The sequence below is a fragment of the Cydia pomonella genome, chromosome 1 (genome assembly GCF_033807575.1).
Source record: "Cydia pomonella isolate Wapato2018A chromosome 1, ilCydPomo1, whole genome shotgun sequence".
Classification (NCBI taxonomy): domain Eukaryota; kingdom Metazoa; phylum Arthropoda; class Insecta; order Lepidoptera; family Tortricidae; genus Cydia; species Cydia pomonella.
Window position 1 is genome coordinate 10,531,745 of NC_084703.1, and position 13,879 is coordinate 10,545,623.

Consider the following 13,879-nt stretch of genomic DNA (forward strand, 5'->3'; position numbering starts at 1 on the left):
TTTCCACCCCGTGTTTACTGAACTTATTGGCGATAGACAGACCTACTTCTACCATTTCTATGGTAATGTATTATAATGCGGTTTTTTACAATTTGGTTTAAACGTAAGTACAATAAAACGTACTTTTGATCCTGACATTTAAACAAAACCCGGGCGGTTTTAGGCTGTCACAAAAAGTTTAAATACGTACCTACATAACTTACTTTTCATAAGTAATATTACTTATATATTGACTGTAATTTGTATTAACTAAAAGTATAATGATTTTAGAATACTAACGCGTAACTAATGTTATAGTAATTGTGATAACTAACGGTACACCGGTAGTACCCTATACCTTAGGTACCTATTTATGGTCAGGAGGTACTAAACGTATTAAATCAATATTATATATATGTAGTAGAGAATGGTTTGTAAGTCTAAGTAATTAACTTTATTAATTTTCAACGGACGTGATCATGTAATGTAATGATGCTCTACTGTGCAGTATTTTATCAATTTAAGTTTTGTAATTAGATGTTTTATATACATGAAGGCATTATATAGTGTCATTTTAAGGGGCTTATTTGGCGACAAAAGCTATGTTTGATGCATTTGAACGTCATTTGAAAAGCATCTATCATCCTCACCGTGAAACCCCGAGTTAAGATTTAAAACATAGGTAGGTAATTTACGCACACAATAAATTATTTGACTTGTAATAATAATTATTATTTATTAATTTAAACATTACTAAGTTATTGTCTCTTGATACATATTTATATATCCATTTTTTTAAATATTCGTAACATGTATAAAGTAAAAATACAACTAGCTGACTCGTATAACCTACTTAGGTACTACATGGTAATCTTTAAGGACGTTTGTGCTACCTACCAAAAATAATTGTCTCTGATCTTTAACGACACAGTCTTAATACAGTAACTTTATACATTAACGTTTGCGTCAAATCCGGAAGTTTTAATGTTTTGCAACTTTGTGAAAAATCCAGAAATCCGCAAAAATTTCGTGTTTTTTTAGATTTAGCAGATTATAACCCTAAAGGACTAGTTTTTGATAGTACCTTTTCAGGGCGTTTTTAAATTAGTCTAAATTTGCTACAATACGAGACTAGAATTGTCTCTGTAGACCTAATAGTTTCCGAGATTTATAAGTTTTTTCGTTTTCTGACAAAGTTACGTTCGGCGCTTGAACTCACCAACTTAGATTATTAATTGAACCAACATAATAAACAAGTCTGCAAAAAATCAGAACTACCAGATTTGACGCAAACTAACCCCATTACAAAAAGGGGACAAAGTTACTGGATTATCTAAAGGCTACCTATAAGTATTTTATGCGTCAGTATCAAGTAGAAATTTTCTGTCTGTACCTAATGCACCTAACAAGTAAGTAAGCAATGTCACAAAGATTTGTTTGTAGCGATATACTCGTATAATACTTATAACTTATAAGACACGCGGGATACTTATGCATCGTCGTCCAGCCGAAACAAATGGGAAATGTGTTGAAGCCTATTTCTTGCAAAAGGGGACAATCCGTAGCTATTAACCAGATCCAGTTCGCGGCGGTACCCTAGGAAGCTACTGAAATGCGAATATTTTATTTGTGTTTGTGTCCACATGCATAACTCTTGCTATGCTGGAGTGACAAAAAATGGAGATCCACGAATTTCGTTTTTGAAGTTAACCCCATACATAATCGCTTAACCGAAACCAAAACCTAGCTAACGCCAAATCCTGCAAAGGTATAATGTGTAGATACGGATTAACCTAACCTAACACACCAATCAACGACATTAAAAATCCAGGTTAAGCCCTAATGCCAAATTATGTATATATTAATAATAAATATGCAAAATGCTCATACAAGACTTGGTTCGAACCAAAAGGTTAAATCTCCGAGGTTAAAATACAAACAATTCGGTCTGGACTTTACTAAATTTTAGGATTGTATTTGGGATTCTATGGACCGGGATTACTTACCGGGAACTTGGCTGACAACATGTCTTCAGATCTGTCAGATCTAACTATTAATGACTTAGGGCACAAGCTAAATAGGCAATAATTAATATAGCTTTATGAGTAATACAAGTAAAAACTATGTAATTGTTTTTATTTCATTAAGAACAATATCGACTTTATTAATTTTATTGGCAGTTTAGACTTACTTATGGACTTATTATGATGCATTTTAAATTATAATTCATAGGTAGGTAAATACATAAGTAGGTAAAGAAGTAGGTAGGTAACTATAGCTAATTTAGTTCGTATTGCATACAGCGACCAAATACTTAACTGTTGGAGGTACTATTTGCTGGTGGTAGTATTTGTTACATTTGATAACAGTGATGTGTTCATGCAATATAGAAAAAGTAATACTTAGCTAGGGTAATTTCATGAAAAATATTAAATACGAGTCGTAGATTCCTTTTGATCGTTTTCTGAAAAATATTAACATATATCCACACTAACTACATATACACGTGCCATAATTATACTAAAAAACATATTAAGGGAGCGATGCTACGTATTGGTATACCTAGTTGATTAGTACCTACATAATAGATAGGCTTGAATTTATGTAACTATATGTTTATTTTGCTAAATACTATAGTTATTTTGAATTAATCGACATTCATGCCAATATCATTTCTTCCTATTCGCAATTCTACACAGTCTAAATTCCTCACAGTAAGTATTTAACCACATTCGCTATTGTGCACAGTCATTATTTGTGTACAGTAGCGATTCAGCCTTTTCGCAATTCTGCACAATCTGAATTCTACACAACGGCATTTCACCACAGTCGCTACTGTGCACAGTCATTATTTGTGCACATTAGCGATTCTCCCTGTTCGCAATCTCGCACAATCTTAATTCTACGCAATATCATGTGATAATAATATCATTATTTATTTGTTAGGATAATGAAAAGACGACTAAAAGCTAAAAAATATACTATAAATTCTATTAATAGAACATTATTACAGAGGCCGGGATGAAAGGGGTTGCCGGCCGAATGCATATAGTTATGAGGCAGGCAACCTTTTTTCACGCCTAGGTATGTATAGTGCTTCTCTCAAACTAGCAATGAAATTAAAAACAACTATTAAATAAGAAATATTGTTTTCAATTATTTTTTTCAATTCTGAATGTCATGATGCTGTGTTCCTATATCTGTGAAATGAAAATTAAAAAATAGTACTTAGTCGGCCGAGGCCTTTAATTTAATTGCCGGCTTCTTAGATGTGCTCCGCCCGAAACGAAATGTTTGAGGCCTAAAATACCGAACAGAATGACAATATTTCATTGCATGCTTGAGAAAATGATATTGCGTAGAATTAAGATTGTGCGAGATTGCGAACAGGGAGAATCGCTAATGTGCACAAATAATGACTGTGCACAGTAGCGACGCTGGTGAAATGCCGTTGTGTAGAATTCAGATTGTGCAGAATTGCGAAAAGGCTGAATCGCTAATGTGCACAAATAATGACTGTGCACAGTAGCGACGCTGGTGAAATGCCGTTGTGTAGAATTCAGATTGTGCAGAATTGCGAAAAGGCTGAATCGCTACTGTACACAAATAATGACTGTGCACAATAGCGAATGTGGTTAAATACTTACTGTGAGGAATTTAGACTGTGTAGAATTGCGAATAGGAAGAAATGATATTGGCATGAATGTCGATTAATTCGTTATTTTGTAACAAGCTACAAGAGAAGAAGGCTTATGCTGTATGTATGATGTTCACAAAAGTTCTGATGTTGACAGGTCGTATTCATTGACATTCGCTGAGCACTTCAAAGACTAGACTCTAGAGCCTAATATTATAATTACTTATATTTGTTAGGTCATTCAAATCTATGTTGAGATATTGGAAAATAATACAGTTTGTACTTACGTTAACATATTCACTGCCAAAAACACGTATTTGTGTTCATTTTGTGCTGGAAACGGGCTGTGCGTGTTAACCCTTTATAAGGCAGAGACGGTTTGGAAACCACTTAATTAATAAACATTTACGGAGAAGATCCTCTTTTTTATTTAACTACAATGGTATTTATTATATAGCAAATACATCAGGCCTTCTTTCCTCATTCATACTTTTTCGGTCAGTGTAATTAATTAATCTATAGTATGTGGTCAATTTATGCACTATGCCTGTCAAGGGAAGCAAGCTATCGTCATTGTTTCCATCATGCTATTAAAAATATACACGTCGCTGTATCTAATAATTTGAATGATAGCTCTTGCAATTCACGATGGCGAGTGGCAAGACTCTTATTGGGATGATGACAAGGTCTAATTTTGATAAATCCACTCTCCATCGTGAATTGCAATAACTGTACTACGTTATAATTTTTTCGGTGATATTCGTATATTAATCCTTCCCACTACAAAATACGCAATAATGTTCGATTTACCGTATGTAGTCAATTACACGCCAGTCTGTACAGAGCACCTTATGTTTGTTATGTCAAAGTCAAGGAATAGGTGTGTTGGAAACAAATCATCTGAAAACTCAAGTGCACTAACAGGCTGAGTGCATATATTGATCACACGTTTTTCTTAATGATTTCGTTTTTTTTTGCCGTAGATGTGTTCCCCAGTGCATTACAAACATGGTAGTGTTAACTTTCACGTAGCATATCTGTATAACTGGGGCCATATAAAGGGTTAAGGCCCTTTTTGCGACATAACCAAATAAAACTTGGTTCACAATTGGTAGGTAGGTACTATTCGGTTTATCAGACGATGATATCAGAAGAAAATTATTAAATAACGTCTATCATAAAGTTATAGAGTCAGACCAAGCCAAGTTGGCAGCGATTATCATAGCCCAGCCTGTGCAAGTGTTAAATAAACGTCATTATTTCATAGGAGTTTGACGTTTAAAATAACACTTGCACTGTCAGGGCTGACAAAATTGCTGCCGAGTTATCATGGTCTGGCAAGGTGCCAATTGGTGCACATCATCTAGGTAGGTAAAGTAAATTCGTGTACTTGTAGGTACTGTAATGTTAGGTAAAAAGATATGTGAACTGACTGATTAATTGATATATTTACGTGTTCTTTTGATATTGTTTTGTTAAGATAGAATAAAATTACTACATGCATTATTACACTTGTTTTTTTTTACATTAAGTTTTCCTTTGGTGACTTCAACAATGTTTGTAGTAGGTACAATAGATAATTGAACCATAATTCGCTAACATACTAATTGCTTTTGTCATACAAGTTTTGGTTAACTGTGTGGTTACACAATGGAATCAATTAAATATTAGGCGAGTTTAATCCATACATAATGTACCTATTGTACCTATACTGTGCCATTTGAAGCGCATTCATAAATATTATTCCCATTCATTAATTTATATACAGTATGTTTATGTACTAAAACCGTTTATTCAAACTGTACTGAGTAACTTTTACTGTGGGACCAACCCCAAAATCACGAAATAAAATTTGCTTGTTTCGTACATTTTGGCTGGTCTGACGTTGAAATTTTCTATGAGAGATCCAATTTTCTTTTCCTAATTTGCTCTAGGTAATAAACATACTGTATAGAGCTAGAGTTAATAACATCTACCTTTTCGTCGGACACTCTGTTCAGAGGGAGAGAGAAAGGTAGAGTTATTTCCCTCTTAGCAGCAGCTGTCTCTATTGCAGAGTAACCAAGTGTCCTGAAGAAAGGAAGATGTAACAACTAACCCTTGATATAAATCGATTTATACCTAATAATAATAAGGAAGATAGTGGCATGAACAATTGGCTTCTGACCTTAATATGAGCACCACACGAGCTAAAAATAATTCACGATCACTTGCGTCTATATAATGAAACTCGTAACTCCTATATGCAGACGAACAAACTCCGTACCTAAAACAAATCCTTTACCTACGTCTCGCTGTGTCACACCAGTTGATTATACCTACTAAAATTAGATTCATGTGTTATTGCAATCCTAGATTTATTATACTTCTCTTTGTTACAATCCATTACCGAACCAGCGTAGCCACCCAGCCGGCCTAGCCAAGGTGACAAAGATACGAAGCGTAATTGATTGGTATTTTGGCTACGCGGCCTGTTTACGAAAAGACTCTGAGGACAGCTAGTCGCAAAAAATGTGGTAAATGAAAAACAAAACCTTACCTGGCAATAAAATGACTAGTCTGTGCGGAAAGGGAAGAATAGTCCTCTCACAATGTATGGGTTCCCTTACATTTCATGACTTCTCTTTCCATACTGATTTTAGTATGAAATAAAGTACAGCTTCAAATGAGCATTTTTGGACTATAAATAGTATTTAAAAAATACTTGTAACACTAATCACAGTTAACCTCTAGTTACAACAGTTTAAGAGGTTATAAGTTATAACAGTTCCTGGTCAAGGGCCGTGACTAAGTATAACGAGAAACGCCGAATCAATTTCAGCATTTAAAACTCAATTCTACCGGCTAACATAAGGAAACAACTCAAAATTTGCATCGGATTACTTTGGATAAAATGCAACTTTCTCATTAGTGTTTGAACAATCAAGAGGGCCATTACCAGTTGGTGTGGTAAAATAGTTATTTACGATACAAGTGCAGAAAATAGGAAATTCGCAACGAGTGGTGATAAATCAAAAAACACGACCGATGGGAGTGTTTTAAATCGACACGAGTTGCGAATTACCTATTCGCACGTGTATCATACAACATTTTACAGTACATATGGCTTTTCAAAGTTATGACATATGGACGGAAAGTGCTCATTGCCGCACCCGTGCGGGAAAGTAGCACCATATGTACTGTAAAATATATATAATTATATCGGGATGACAAATGAGAAAGGAACCTCACGTGAACATTGCCATATATTATTTAAGTGGCACTTCTTCCCTCTGAGAAAGGTCAACGCCTCAGCAGAGATACTTTCATCCTACTGAGAGTGATCAATCTATCTATTCAGGATACATATTTAGTATTCGACAAGTATGCTTGTTGCCATTGCAACACAATAGGATCGAAGCTGTGACCTGTAGCAAGTATTGAAAGTAAGTAAGACATATGGATAGATAATAGGAATTCTTAACGTCTTGCGTGATTCATCGTCATGTTAACATGTGTTTTAGGTATAGAATATAACATTTTCTCCTAATTCTGCGAAAAAACGTCGTACAGTCGCCATCAGATATATCGGAGCGGCCGAGGTACTCAAAAATATCTGAACACACACTAACGCCTTGACAATAGAGGCGTGTTCAGATATTTGTGAGCTCCGCCCCGCTCCGATATATCTGATGGCGACTGTACATCACCGCTACTCCTATAGGTACAACACTCACAAAATGGTACGTGTTTGCTTTTGATAAGTTTGACTATACATGGATATATCTCGATACCAGAGGGCCTAGCCAAGATTATAATCGTTGATAGAAATTTAAATAATATATATTATGGCGTCACGTGACTATTCGTAACATCTGTCATCCCGATATATCGTTTGCGTTTGATTTGCGCTCGGCCCTCTGGGGCCCATTTCTCGAACGGTATTATACTAATATTATTCTTTAGTTACAATAACAATATACAAAATGGATATATACACAGATGATTACTATAACTAGATTATATCTAAAATAGGCCCTTGAGACATTGTACCAAGGATGCTGGCGGCATGTCCTCGTTGTATCTCAATACTGATACGTTGTGCGAGGAAGCCGCCAGCTCTTCGGTCGCCCGTTACGTCAACCAGACATATTATTTATCGTAATATTATTAGTTCACGAACTGTCCAGTCGTATGGGTTAACATGGCTACAGACTAATATATTAGACTTACCTATACCGTTCAAGAAATGGGTCCCACCATTTTTTTTTATGTAATTTGACACGGAGTTGAAGACTAATTAAAACTGTCTGGCAGTTTAATCAGTCTGGGTGGTCAATAGAATCACAAAAAGTATAACTCGGAGGACGATACAATTATTGGTAACACAAATACAGTTAACCCTTTTTCAGGCATAATACGATTTATCGACCACATATGCTCCAACAGAATTTAAACTGTAGCATTCCGATTTAAGGTTTAAATTAGATTGCAATTTCGGGAAATGTGACTTTTCTTCAAATGAATCATTAAAGCTTGACTAATTGGAAATTATTTGGATTTTTTGGAAAAACCTTGTAGATTGGTGCGGCCTGGAAAAGGGTTAAGTACGAATAAAGATTTAGGATTTTAAGTAGTTATTAAAAAGTATAATCGGAGTTGGTTTCACTAGAAGTTAGAAATAGTCAAGTTTTAGAAACGGTAGGAAACGATGTGTATCATATGTAACGATTATATCACCCGTGTCCTGTGCATAGAAAATAATCGAAATATTCAAAGTATGTAGGCCATGGTGCAACATACTTGAAGTTAATACAAGGTGATGTGAGCAGGATTCGTTCACTATTGTATTTAATTGAAACAAACATACGTTATTCCTTTTTTTTTTACTTTCTGTTAAGAAAAAGATTTATTCTCTTCAATCTTGGTCACCCTACAACACCCAATAAAATTAATTATAAAGATAAAAACCTCGTTAACCTGTATGAAATACGATAACTCAAAAGAAACTAGACTCGTGAAATTCAATTTTAATCTTCTCACGAATGGGTATTTATAATAATAATAATAAAATGACGTATTTGACGGAAGTATTCTAAATGTAGGGTGACCATGCATGCCGTAATTATTTTAACTATTATTTTTATAAAAATTAACGTTAATCTCACGAATACTGACACCAAAGAGATAATCAAGTAGAAGATTACAAATTGGATTTTGTATGTAATGAGTGAGACGTGGGACTGTGGGCACTCTTCCCCCTGCAAAAAAAATGGCAGAACGATTTGCACGGTAAGATACTCGTATCCCTTGGTATGGGTGACATACTTATCGGATTCAGACGTATCGGAAGCCGGTGTTGCTCGCAGTTTGTCCCTGTCGGTCGTTTTGACATTTCTGTTTGTTAGATAGGGACAATATTTAAAAGAGGTTGCTAAGTTTTATGGATAAGGGCGTTAGAAATAAAAGTTTGACAGCCGAAACAGATGGCGTTGTACTGCGCTGTTTTGTGGTAGATAACCATAGATGTATGGAAGGTGGAGGTAAGAAATGAAATCTCCATGTACCAAAAAGTGTCATTAAAAAACCTTAAATAGGTACAATACCTAAAATACTTTACAAAATAATCAAATCATAGACAGCGTACTTCACTCCGTCAATAACGCCTAGGTTCTTAGCTACTCTAGCGCTACTCTGGAGAGATTTGGAACTATTCTTTATAGCTGACAGCTGGACACTTTTGCAACAGTTCTACCATAAGAGATTTCACTCCTTTTAATTCCACATTCCATACATAGATGGTAACTGAATTGTCAAACGTCAACTTTTGAGAATCAAGGTTACCTCGTAATGTATGGAGCGGTACAGCGCCATCTCGTCTAACTGTCAAATTCGAAGCACGAAAATGTCTTAAGGCGGGATTCTACCAGTATGCGGCACTATGCGATTTTTGTACTGAATATGCTTATGTCACACAGTGCCACATACTTTTGATATCCCGCCTTATGAACGCTTTCACTCTCGCATCAAAATGTGGCATATACGCCAATATTTCAACTAATGAGAAACGATTTTAAACCTTATCTGTCAATAGTAAAATTGCTTTGAAAGCGTCTGCCATGACCCCTTTAGTGGTCATCGGCGTGGTAGGCACGACAGCACACGACCACTTTAGTGGCTCTTGGCGTTAAAAGGATTAAGACTAAACACATCGTACCCAATTAATGTATCTTTGCTGGTACGAAACAATAGCTTATAATTTACCGAATGCCTCTTGAATTAGTCTGTACTTATAAATAATACACACATGCAAGCACATAAACTGCTAAAATATTTGTTTCTTTTGACTTTGTCGTAGCTGGTAAAAGGAACGAAAATAGGATAGATTTTTGGATCAAAAGAGTATTCAGAGCAGAAATAACATAAAACATTATCCCAAATTCAAAAGTATATATTGTATAACTTTAAATAAAAAGCCCCAAAAAGAAGATACCTGCTTGGCCAGCATTCCACGTAGAAAACAAACAGCAATGTGCTAGTTTGCTTTTCCACATATCTGCGTCAATAAAGATTGATGATCGTGTATTTGGCAGCCTTGGCACGGATCGCCCGTGGCCCTTCGCGGCATATGCCCGGCACGTGTGCTACCTGGTAATAGACAATGCTACATACTCGTATTATACTGAATTTGTTATTATTTCAAGACTTGACTCACAATAACGCAACTTGTATTACGTGCTAAAATATTTATGTGGTGATTGGTGTTAAGTATTACTCATTCCGTTGGTATAGCTTTTAAAGAACTGCCCGCATATGTGGTAAAATGAATAGTGGATGCATACCTTCATTCTCATTCCCTTTAAGGCTCAGTTTCATTGGTCGATAACTCGGTCGATAAAAAGCGAGGCGACTCCCCGCAGGCGGTATAACTACTAGTGAAACTCATAAGACAATAGTTCGATCGATATGGTCGAAACTCATACTTGCATGCGTTTTGGAAATATCCCGCACGGGCCCTATCGACCACTGAGAACAGTTCCCCGAAACCGGGCCCTATGGCATGCTTTATGGAAATCTCCCACACACCGCACGCGGGCTCTATCGATCAATGAAACTGAGCCATTAAGCGAACGGAAAAGCGCCGAATTTAAAATAACTCAATGGAATCACATAAAGTAAATGTTTTAAGGTGAGCCAAAGCCGATTCGCAAACTAGAATATATATGTAATGTAGATAGAGTCGAACCAAGCTAAAGGACCCAATTACATCCACACTCGCTATCAGCCTGATGGCGAGTGTGGATGGAAAAATACTCTTGCATGGGCCCGACGTCGCGCCTGACATCAGGCCTGATTGCGAGTGTGGAAGTAATTGACCCTTAACACTGCACTGACTTAGACGTGGCAACGTGTGGAGTATCACACGTAGTGATTATATGCTCTTTGGAGTATCACAATAAACGATGGAAGGTAGAGGCAAGAAACAGAATCTCCATATACCGAAAAGTATCGGACAAAAAACCATAAATAGCTGGCGCTACAATACCTATAATACTTGAGAAAAAAATCTAATCATAGACAGCGCACTTCACTCTGTCAATAACGCCTAGGTTCTTAGCTACTCTAGCGCTACTCTGGAGAGATTTGGAACTATTATTTATAGCTGACAGCTGGACACTTTTGCAACAGTTCTGCCTAAGGAGATTCTATTCCTTGCCTCTACCTTCCATAACAATAAACTTTATATTTTGATAGAAAATTTACTTTATGACAAGTTCGACATTAATCACATTAGAGTCTGTGCGGAAAGAGGAGAGTCGTGGAATGTATTGGGCCCCATACATTCCACGACTCTTCTCTTTCCGCACAGACTCAATGCATTTGCAAACTCTCGACACGCTCTATTTAAATATTAATTATTTGTGTTCACACCCATATTTGCACAAAGTTTGTTCCGGCTATAAAAAAGATAGGTAAGGTCGACCTCAAAAATATGCGTACATTTATCGCCTTATTACAAAGGAGTAAGATGCAAAAGAATAAACATATCTTTGACGTCGACTGTAGCTATTTATTTCTGGCGCGAACGGGATATACTTCGTGTTCGACAACATGAGCATAACAATATCGAATGCGTTCGTATACCGTGATGTACGTCGAATCGCATAAAGAAACAAGTTTCGATCCGGACTGGTTATTATTTCCATTTGCTAACTGAGCTTGCTGAAGTTCAAAGAACCAATGAAGTGTGATCTCTGATCTCTACTTAAGATAATGATAATATAATAATATTAGGGTTTGCAAAGGCCGATATGTGGTATTTTCCATTTGATGTCTATCTACCTAGATAATCGTATAAGTAGGTACCGACTTAGTCATTTCAATGAACTTCCTATATACGCACATATTATCATATTGATAATACCGAATATGGGTCTGATTTCAACCTTAAACTAGGTTACAATAATACCGGTTTGTCTGAGGCGCAAGTCCAGTAAGCGATGAGAATAGCAATCATGATGACTTCACCAAGGTTGACCAGGTCAATTCATTGACCAAGTATTACTGAGTGGTCACAATAACGATAGAATGTCTCTGGAATGAATATACTTTCGTGTTTCGGTGTCATACGTAACCCCATTCTAAACCTCCCCAATCCGTTTTCTGCGGGACTCTCTGATGGCTGTTAGAGCAGAAGGTCCGAGGACTTGTAAATAGGAATGGTATGGTAGGATGTGCTCAAAAGGAAAAAAACGGAACCTACATGTCCGTACGTATATCTAAGTATCTGTCTGTTAAGACCCTTTATATCGAGAATGCGTGGAGCTATCGAGTTGAAATTAAAACTATATACCTACTCAAGTCTACAGTCCCTTGAAGCTGTGTAAAAATTAAGCTTCTATGTTAACGTAATTAAAAAAGATATGGCCGTTTATGCGTTCTTCGAATCGGGCCGAAATTCTTACTTTACCGTATGTATGTACAAGACACATAGGTATGTATTAGCAAGGAATTAGGTATATTTTCGATACGACCGCCATCTATGTACAGTCAGCGTCAAATACTTTGTAGCAGTCACAGTGGCCAAATAGTTCGGTACACCATACTAAATATAGGGTGTACCGAACTATTTGGCTACTTTGGTTGCTACAAAGTATTTGACGCTGACTGTACAATACATCGTGTATTTTCGATAACCAAAGGGTAGTTGGTTTTGGCTTTAATAAACACACTTTCGTACGTTTTATAAAAAACATACGACACATCGCATTTGATGACGCGACGTCACAACTGTCACAATTAAGTGACTATGATGTACAAAACAAAGATTTTCAAAATCGGTTCAGAAATGACGCAGTTATCCAGTAACAAAAAAAAAAGAAAAAAAAACATAACCGAATTGATAACCTCCTCTTTTGAAATCTTGAAGTCGGTTAAAAATACATTGCCGATCGAAAAAAAAAATCAAAAATTAGGTATGCTCTTGTAGTTAAGACTAATTTTAAAAAAACTGAATCGTTTTATAGCACTATACGTCTATCTTAAGTTTGCGATTTTATCAAAAATACACACTGTATAGTGTTATCACAAACTAACTCGACGTTAATTGTTAAATTCGCGGAATTGTCCCAGATGATGGTGGAAACAATTAAACTATCAAGACGGTCTGTCGTGCCTGAAGAATTACCACTGGGTCTATAATTATATGTCCAAGCTGCTAAGAGACCAAAGGACGTGCAAATCGAATCGAGTAGCGTAAATAATTATATTATGAGATAAGACACTTGAGTATATTTTCCTTGCGATTTTACTTACGTCACTTTGATAAACTAGGTGGTAAACTAGTATACGGCCCGCCTGATGGTAAGCAGTCACCGTAGCGGATGCCTGCAACACCAGAGATATTACATGCGCGTTGCCGACCCTTTAAAAACCTGTACACTCCTTTTTGGAAGAACCCCATACTGTACCCCTCGGGAAAACCTCGAATATACATATGTAGTAAGTTAGGTTTCTACCATGTTTCTATTTGATTTTATACCTATTCAGATGTAGAAAAAACATCGTCAATGTTTCAACTAGTAATTCTCCATTGGCGCTACGGCGTATAGGATACTCAACGTAATTCGCTAAAGTTGTTTGTGTTTTGTATGTTAGCGTTAATTTAACGAATGGTACCCAGGTAGTTAACGCAAATTGGCCTTTTAAGTGGCTGCCAGTGAAGTGGATGCTAAATTCTATTCAATTGAGCGCTACATAACATAGCATATTTTGTATCTACCT